The 10,052-nt window shown below is 45.1% G+C and overlaps 1 protein-coding gene across 3 annotated transcripts in view; it reads left to right on the top strand.

Moving 5' to 3' along the window:
- The first annotated feature begins 569 nt into the window (after positions 1-569).
- Positions 570-10,052, top strand: part of RCC1 (regulator of chromosome condensation 1) — an 89,315-nt gene continuing 79,832 nt past the window's right edge. For 2 of the 3 annotated variants that reach the window (XM_086957576.1, XM_086957575.1), the window contains exon 1: positions 570-736. The gene's annotated coding sequence lies outside the window, so the exon portion shown is untranslated. The remainder of the gene's footprint in view (positions 737-10,052) is intronic. The other variant, XM_086957574.1, reaches the window with a different exon arrangement.

Genomic DNA, 10,052 nt, shown 5'->3' with positions numbered 1-10,052 from the left:
TGTGTCAAGCTACCAGAGGGTGAGCACAGTTTAATATGGGTAGCTGTGCGCTTTACGAATACTGGTATTTATTTATTTGGCTTATGCATGCCTTGCCTTGACTATGGCTGTGGTAACTGGTTGAGCAGGGCTCACATGCCAGTCAACCAGTAACCCAATTTCTAACTTTATGAATATTATCTTTTGTTCAAATTTCCAAATTGAAATAAGCTCGTCATATCAAATTTCCTGCTGATCAGTGAATACACATAATTCAAATGTATCTCTTATTCTTTGTTTACACACACATCATTTGGCATGTTGTGCCGTATTCATATACTAGTGTCGTTTTGTCATTTCAATGTTAGTTCCAATCAAGGTAAGGTGTGCAAAGGAAGAGGGGGTGTCTGTTTTTTCACTGGGGGAGGGACACTGGATTACAAAGTTTGAAGACCACTGGTCGAGAACTAAATGAACCGACAACCAATTGAAACCGCTATGTGCCAAAAGAAGTGCCTGCCGAGTAAGACTTTCTTCCCTGCACTGCGCACGCGCGCCAGCCGTTTTAAGCAGTTTCACTTTCTCAATGCGCCCGCGCAGTTTTCTGTAGAATTTACGTACGTGACGTCTCTCAGCGCAACGTCGATCAGTACGCACGCCGTGATAACTCCAAGTTACATGCTCTTATCCTGGCAGTGACCGGCTTGCGAGAAATTTCACCCAGATACAGCTGGAAGCAGTTGTGTGAGAACGGCAGGTGAGTGATTGTGTGCGCGCGTGCCGGGCAGATGTGAAGGGCGGCTGACCACGGTTATGGTGGCTGGCTGGTTGGTTGGTTGGTATGGGGGCGGGCGTCCTGTTCTGATGAACGCCCGCGCTCAGCTCGGGATGTCCTCGATTCCGGTGAGTGGGGAGCACTGGCACGTGTTTTTCCCTTCCTGTACGACTTCCCCAGGCAGGCTTTTTTTGAACGACGTAGTGAGCGTCACGCGGGGGTCAAATAAAATAATTGATAGCATATTACGTGGTCTGTAAGTCCAACGCGACCCGTAGGTCATCCAAGGGAGGGTCGTTAAAGGGCGGGAGGGACATCTAGGGGTTCGTAGAAGAAAACGAGGCGAGGTCAAGCAGGAGCGATTGGAGTATTCGAACGATCGTTTGTAACCACCAAAACGCGCTCTGGGCAAACTGGTCGGTGGTAAAGGGCCAGGGTTCAACGTGGGTCCTGATGAAGTGGAAGGAAGGACTTGGCGTTTGAGCCCATTAGATGGGGCTCGTTCAGATTGGTGACGTAGTTGAGACTGGGTTTGAGGCTTTTTGGACGATCGTTGAGCGGTAGTGTCTGGGCCGCTATGATGGCGTGGTGTTGTATAGTCTTTTATCTGCGCTTATCAGGAGCACCAAATCAACTAAGAGTGGCTTATTGGCCTAACTTAAAGAATGAGTTATGCCGTTATCAAAGGCGCATCTACGTGCAACAAAACATTGTAACTTAAACCGTGCTGAGGTCTTTAACATCAGATCTGCGTCGTCATTTATCACTAATTAGTGTATCAGACAAAAGCATATGCATGTACAATCCGAAGGTAGCCAGTTTGCAACTCACAGTGGTACCTAAGATATACTGCATCAGGGTTGGCTTGCGGGGTCCAACGTACTATCATCCCTTCCCCCAAGTCAAGGTATAATGTATTTAACGGCCCCAGATGTTACGGAATTGACGTGTGCATACTCCGCTTGCGTACGTCACCTTTACAGCCACCATATACAAGTCGGTTCCCGACATTTAACAGTCTTGCTAATATTTGTCAGTATGTTGTTATCCGGCTATTGATCGCATTTAAGGAATAGCCAAGCGCAAACCCACTTTCTGTACCCGGCATCCATTTATCACGTTGGCCATGTGCTCTGGATTTGCTGGGGCTTTAGATTTTTCATAATGTGTCCCAGCAATTTTAGTATCTTCCAGTTTTTAGAGGGGGATCGTATGACCAGAGGAGAGCAAGCTCTCACACCTTCCAGTGCAGAATTACGTTGGTCACTAGCAGAAAACGATGTAGTTCACTCTGATGCTTTGTGTAAAAGTTAGATTTGATTCCCCTTAGCGCCTCATTGTTTGTTTTCTGTGTTGGTAAGCACTGTCAAGCCAATCTGTGCCCTTTGGTCCACGCAGAATTGTAGACCTACTTCAAGGTTTGTGGAGTTTCTCTGTAATTGCTTTTCAAATATCGGTTGTATTATTTACAGCCCTAGTATAAAAAGAGCATAGTGCTTTCCGATCCCTAAAATAAATATGTCCAGTTTACTGAGTTGGTGCTATCTTGGATGGCTGTGTTAACCACTTTAATGCAGTGAACGACCCATTGCTTTCAATTTGCATGACCTTAGCAGTGCAGCGGATGTTAACGGGTGGTCCCAAGCCTTTAACGCTGGTTAAAAAAAGTCCTAATACAAAGGAAATGCTTCTCTCATTGGTTTCATATCAAACAAAGTGTAAACGGACCTAGTCACTGAGTTTGGTTTGTAAATCATAACTCTGTTGTTTGAGCCCCATTTTTTGTGAGGGGGCAGTGCAGGAAAGGGAAAAATATCAAATTTTCGGTACTGTCTGTTCCTAGTGAATCCTTCCGTCCGGATTGCCCACTAGATAGACTACTTTCAGCGCTGGGACAATTTGGTTGAAGTACCTGAGCGCTATATAAAATGTTGTTAATAATAATCACCATCAACGTGTTGGTTAGGGGGCATTAAGTGCGCACCCTACAGCTAGGCATGGACAAGTGCTCTTTTGGGCCTAGTTGTGACATATGGGTCAGCGGAAGAGGTACATGCATTTCACTTGTCCTGTATGTTACCATTGTCGGGGTTCTTTTCTCCTTAAACTCTCATTCACAAAATAAATGTGGGTGCTGTATATCTTGTTTCGCCGCATGTTGGGCTACGTGAAAAGAATAATCATAGGGTCTTGGTTATGCTTTCCTCCACCTGGAGGAAGACCGCCTGGTATTTACAGTAGTGATTAGAGAAAGTGAGGGTGCGAGTGCAATGGCATTAATATTACCTCCATCTGTCGATCTGGCTTTTACTGTGTCGAGGATGGGGTAAAGGTAAATTTCGAAAACTTTGCTGGTCGACATGGTTCATCCCAGGTTTGCCCAGTAGGGTCTGCGGGCTGGCGCAGTCTTCTGGTGCATGGAAGACGGCGTCAGCACACTTTGCTTAGAGGACCCATATAGATGGAGTCCGACCACCCGTCCCCCGAAGGAACCCAACTACCGCCCAATAAGTTATAAACACAATTTCATCTATAACTTGCAAGTGTGCCAACAGGCGCATTAAAGAAGGGTAAGTGCACTACTTACCTAGGCACGTTACCACTTGACAGAGTGCTTTACATTGGTCCCGAAGAAAGCCAGCAGACCATACTGGGCACAACTGGGCTGAAACATGTTGACCAGCCACGTTTTCGAATAGGTGCAATAGAACAGTAGCTGCAATAGAACAGTAGCTCTTCTATCGCAGCACCACCACCTTTTTTTTCTATTTACTCCATCCTCGACACAAGATCGACAGATGGAGGTAATTTGAATGCCACTGTACTCACCCTCACTTTCTCTAATCATTATTGTAAATACTAGTCTGTCTTCCTCCAGGTGGAGGAAAGCATAACCGAGACCCTATGATGATGCTTTTCACGTAACTTAAAACTTGAAGAAACAAGATATACCCCATCCATGGTTATTTCATGGAATAGGGTTTCTAAGATGACAAGAACCCCCGACCTTGGTAACATACAGGACAAGTGATTCATTCCCCTCTGATTACAACTCTATTGGCTGGAAGCCGAATGAATCGCAGATTCTCTCTCCCTCATTTCTGATTACAAGAAGATAAATGCATTTGCCATGGTGATGCTATGTTTGGGCTCTAGAACAGCTTGCAACCAAGGAACCCTGCAACCTTCAGATATGTTAAAAACTTTGGGACCCATCCAAGCCCAGAGTGCTTTGGCCTGTGTAGGTCTCTCTACATTTTCTTACCAAGAATGTCCTGCAAACCTCAATTCACACGTTTTCCTTGAATGTGCTAGGGGAAGTTTCTAGAATTTGCTTGGATAGGCAACATTTCTGCCACTCGGTGATCCATGCAATTCAAATCTCCCTGGCTGGTGTCTAGTTATTAAAGTCTTGGTTTGATAATTTTTCCTGGGTGGTGGCTAAGCATGGCTCCAAATTATTCAGCTCACCACATGAGCAAAAAAATAGATACATTCATGCTAAACATTTGGTGTCAATCACATTTTGTGGACTTAATGCTAATGGGCGATAGGCCCATGCACGCTAGTGGGGTACCATTTTTATTGGAATAGTGTTGGAACACAGAATAATTAATGTTATCCATTCAATTTGTCTTCCTTTTTGGCTGCCGAATGTAAGCTAGTGTGCCAGCTAGAACACATCTTGTAAAATGTCCTCTGAACCTCTTGATGATATACCGTCAAGAGGTTTGATGGTATACCAGAAATTCAGAGATTAACAAATAACTACTCTTCTTTAACGCTGCTTATTTAAAAAAAATGCATAGGTTTCCTTCATGCCCAATCTTAATTTATTAGATTTTACTATATGAATTACTGCATACTCGGTACACAATGTAAAAGTTGCTGCTCAGTTCTTGGTACCTGGTAGAATCCACAAGACTGGGGGGGTTGCAAATCTGGGCTCGATATCATTTGTGAATACAAAGTAATAAATGAAGGCTGAAGCGCAAAGTGCACGAAACACCAGAAACTGGCTCCACTCTTGGGCGGGAAACGCCTTGGCATGTAAGGGGTGCAATCAGTTCTTTTTCAACTATACATCCTTCTGTTACCACCATATGGTTTGAATATTTACGCCTGCATACATCTGTCCATGCTGTCTGAAATTCCCTAACAGTCCGGCCCTTGTGCACAAGTTGCTTTGTATGAGGGGCAGCAACAGATGTGTGCCTTGTTTACAATTAAACCAGTTGCTTTTAACTCCTGCCATTTTATTTGTACCCTGCATAGTTTGGGATTTTTTTTAATTTTGTCTGGTCTGTGGGCTGCTTGTGACACAGAATTCAGCTGTATTATATTTCAACTCGTGGTGCAACTGCACTATAAAGTATGTAGCGTTGTGGGCATCTCTTGAAACTTGTCCCCTCTGTGCTTATGGGAATATCAGGAAGTGGACGCTGTAAAGATTTATTTGTAGTTTTAACTGTTACTCTTGAAGCTGCCATAGGAGATAGCACCGTGCAGTAGTAACACAGTTTCTTGACATGTAAGGTTTAGTGTATCTTTGAATTAACCGAAGGTGGCAAGCAGCCCTTTAATGTAGGGGGGGGGGGAGAGGGGGGGGGGGGGTTTGCCAGTATCTATTTGCTTAAAAATTCCAGTTATACGAGTTGGTTTATTTATATTGTGTAACTAGGAAGGGTGGAACATTGTAGTAGAAATCTCTTGTCAAGCTTGGGGACTTCATTTGTATGTGAGTACACCAGTGCTAACTTTTCATTGGTTTACAGTGTTTTTTGAAAACTTTTTTTATTGTTATGTTGGGGAGACACTTACCCAACCTCTTTATAATACACATTATGAGGGATACTGTCTTGCTGAAACGCGATAGAAAAGACAGGGAACAAGCAATCGCCCTCCACAGTCTCATCAAGCCTTGTTATGTAGACGAAGTATCGCAAAGAACAATACACTCTGTATAACGGGTGCTTATTCGGGAACACTTGCGGAGCACTTTTTAAACCAGCATCAGCAGTACCAGTGGGGACTACGTGTCGGAGGCGAACCACGCACCTCTCAGTGCCTTGCAGAGACCCACCTCTCGCGTTTCCCGCTTCGTGGGAAACGCTCGCACCTGTGGGCTTGGTGCGACTACAGCACCCAGAAGGCAACGGGCATAGCGCCTCCCTCCCTCCACCAACTATCGGACCAGGTGACAAGGTGCATAAAAGCAGCACCGTCACTGCGGGACGAGCCGGGTGAAGCCCGGGCCAAGGGCGGGTCGTCTGTGGCCGTCAGGGGCAGGAAGAGGCTGGGCTGGGCCACGGACCCTTATCCTTCTTGCTGGGATCCAGGACTTTGCTCCTTACTGCGAGTGTTTAACAAACTGTGTTTAAATTGCATGTTTATACAGCATAAATGACAAAATCACACTCTGTAAAAACAATATCCCGCACCATGGAAAACTATATGATTAAGGTGGTCAGTAAGATGAACTCTGACCGACGCCACTCGCTTAGTAGGATCAGCCACCCTGCCTCACCTACCAACGTACCTTCTACCTCAGATAACCTTGATGACACCATTGGGGCTATTCAGGTTGCCTCTCCCTCACTGGAGATGGAGAAGGATTCAGATATTGTTTCTATTTCTGCTAACCTCCCAGACAATACGGCGTTATTGGACAGTCCGCTGCCATCAACATCTCACACCCCCTTGACTCCTACAGCGGTGCCATCACCAGCTCATAGACCAGTGAGGGCATGCAGAAGGCTGATCAACAAGCGGGGAGGGCATAGAAGAACTAAAAGTTACTCCTCCACCTAAACAACCTGAGCTTACTAAAGAGCATACTAATGCTATTATAAATGAGGCAGATATGAACATCTTAAATGGCGACCACATCCAGCTCCTTGTTAACATGTTGACCACCAAAATGGAACTTTTGATTAAACCCTTAATGGTAAAAGTTGACTTAGTATCCAAAGAGGTAGCTAGGTTAAGTACCCTCCTATCCCCATCAGCTGCTGTAATTGGAAAGAAGAGCACTAATGTCAACACGAGTGATGCAATACATAAAGTTGCTGCTGTTAATAGCAAGGGGGTCGGGGATAAACTAGGCCTGGTCTCTAAGGAGGTATCGAGACTAGGGGGTCTTCTATCCTCACACCTGTCCCGGGCTAAACTACCCGAGAACGTTGGCGCTGGAACATCTACATCTATAATGGCTCCAAGCGCTAATAGTAGGGGGGAGGAAGTGACACAATTGGTGTCATCTGTAAGATCAGCTCAGTCTGTCGAAGCCTGATACTACTGCTTCGACCTTGAGGAATAATAGCTTAGCCAGCAGGGCAGTTGAAAATAACTCGGGCGGTTTTTTGGAAAAAAAAAACCTAATAATTAATTTACCCCCTGATTGTGCACCATACACAGTGGTTCTGACTAATGTCCCAATAGTCGACCCAAACTCATTTGAAGCACGGGAGGAAGTGTCAAATTCTTCAAGCAACAAAGTATTAGCATGGCTAAATAAACATTGCGGCTTCCCCACTGCTTTCTGTAAAGACATATTGTCAGTGCGCAGAGTTGACTGGATTGGTACTTCAAGAAAAGCATGCAGAGGCGACTGCGTTATTGTAAACTTTAAGCATCCTCAGCACGTCGCCACTGTATTGTTAAGGGCCGCTTCCTTACCGGCTATAGAAGATAATATATGTGTGCACCCGTTAGGATTCTTTTATAACCATCTTAGTATGACTCCTAGTTCTCATGCTGGTCACCAGACTCCTTCATTTCCCATACTCTGGCAGGTTTTTTTCCCTAGGGCACAACACGATTTCCAACTTCCTTTGCCTACGGATGCATTTTCCTTCTGTATTCCTACAATCATTGGGTATTGCCTAGCATTGCAGCCTGCATGCCCTGCTTTCTCGGCGAGGCATATTGTGAGAGGACATTTCAGAAGGGGGCTTGAAGCCCCGCCCCTCATTTTCCTTGGAATGGGGTCATAGTTTATGGTAAACTGTGGCCTCCCATTGAAAATGAGGCTTCTTTGTTTCCGCCCTTCTGCTTTTTGGGATGGCCCATCGGGACTGGATTGTTTGCTTCGCGGCTGTTGTGAATCAATTTCTTATCTAAAGGTGGCATGTTATCTAAATAAGCCGTGAAGCAAACAATCCAGTCTGGATGGGCTGTCCCAAAAGGAGGAAGGGCTAAAAGCAGGCACATCCGCTTGGCGTGCTTTCACTTCAGATTCTTTTGCGTGGGGACAGCTTGTTCTTTGTGTAAATGCGGTCCGTGCTCATCAACATACCAGCTTTGAGCGACACAACTCATAAAGCAGCACAGACAGTGTGGTAAGTGTGACTAAAGACTACTTTGATGTGACAGGCCCGCGATAACAGTAAATCCCTAGAAATGCCATAATTGCAAAAAAAAAGTAACCACCAAGTGCTCACGATCAATACACATGAAATCAATAACCCCTCATCCACCCGTAGACATCTCCCACACACAGGTAGTCCACAGCTGCTTTCATGTGCCCTCAGTCCTATACAAACTGCTTTTCAACTAATCGTCCTAGACCTATTTTTTTAGGTCGACTTTTGCCAATGTGTTAGCGCATTGCAGATGTCGATCTATTGTAGCTGAAACAAACTCTTTGAAACCAAGCGCGGATTCAGATTACATGCAGTTCATGTGCCCGTGCACGCGCTTTAGACCCGCCACAGCAATGCTGAGAGCTTCACACATCAAAGGTTCCCTCCCACCCTTCCGACTTCAGGCATTTAAGCGTGAATTTTCTCCAGCGCGCAATGCCGAGGGCTTCTTTCTTGTGTAGCGCTACTCCTCCCAAAGCAAGCACATCACACGTACATATCAGTCGTGGCTTTTGATGCCATTTCCTAAGCTGTCAATTCCTGTGATGCCACAGGTAATGTCATGCGCCGTTATGTCACTTGATTATTGCCTAACTATGTTAGCCCCCCCCCCACTTCTTTCTTTAGGACTTCTGCCCTGGTCTACTCTATGTCCAATGTCTACTCTATGTCCAATGTATTTATTCACAGGCCTGCAGTTTTACACACAAACATCAAATTCTGCATTAAATTATAGTTCTAATTGTACAAAACTAATAGCAGGTCACCCGCAACGAGTACAAATTTATATTCAGTTGAACAAAAGCAGATCCACTGATGGCAACAATCTGTGAAGTTGAAAGGCTGCAATTGGGAGAACCTGCCACCAAGTGGCCAAAACTAGTAATAAAAATGTCAACATAAATCCAGCAGTGCTCTTTTTAGGCGTACTCGAAGAGTGCTTTCCAAATTATTATACAGCTAGGGCTAGGCAAACCTAATCAAAATCAGCAGCACATAAAAATATTTTTAAAAAACCACAGTGAAAGTCACTGAAAGTCACTGAGCAGTTCGTTTTTTTTATCACTGAGCGCATTGTTTTAGAGCAAATAGAGGCACAAACAGGGACTGAAAGGTTGAGCATAGTATTTTCGCCCGCTGTAAAGTAAGAGATAGCCAGTGCTTAATTTGAGGCGGTGATTCCATGTGGGGCCATCAGCACTCACTTTGGGGACCGGTACTTATATTTCTTCATCAGACTTAAAGCGCCACTCTTGGCCTCCTCTTTTACAAATTAAGCACTTAAAGTGGTTTCCGTATAAACTCTAACCTGGAAAACTTTATCAAGGCGCATTTAATTAAAAAATGTGGTGTTTTGCAAAGTCCCCACTTTGATGTGGGCTAAAAAGTGCTATAAATTGGACAAAAAAGTCAGTAGGGGCCCAAAAGGACCGTGGACAAAGAAGCATAACCAAGTACTCTTTATATATAGCATGAAGCATAGCAAAGTGAAAGGAAAAAAGCGGATCACACAGTTCATGTGCGACGGGCGCGCTCTCCGTTTGGCAGCCTGCGGCCACTGACAGCAGGAAAGTGATTTGATCTAGATCACTCCCCTCCTCCCACCTGCTCCTTCTGAGCCTCACAAAGTGGTTGCATCTCAGCCACAGATTTCCTGGCTCACGCGCATTACGTTAAAAAACCTTTTACATTCACACGGAGCCTTTCATATGCAATTTCAAAGGTTTCCTACTGCGCTGTGTCACACAAACTGCACTAGGAAAAAACACTGTGCACTGCCTCACGCACACACTGTGCTGCATCTCACACACACACACTGCCCTGCCTCACACACACACACTGCGCTATTACAAACTGCACTGAGACAGACGCTGCGCTGCATCTCGCACAGACGCTGCGCTGCATCTCGCACAGACGCTGCGCTGCATCTCGCA

Source organism: Lissotriton vulgaris, chromosome 2_1 (genome assembly GCF_964263255.1).
Source record: "Lissotriton vulgaris chromosome 2_1, aLisVul1.2, whole genome shotgun sequence".
Taxonomy (NCBI): Eukaryota; Metazoa; Chordata; class Amphibia; order Caudata; family Salamandridae; genus Lissotriton; species Lissotriton vulgaris.
The sequence above is the reverse complement of the archived record's forward strand: the minus strand, read 5'-3'. Positions and strand labels throughout refer to the sequence as shown.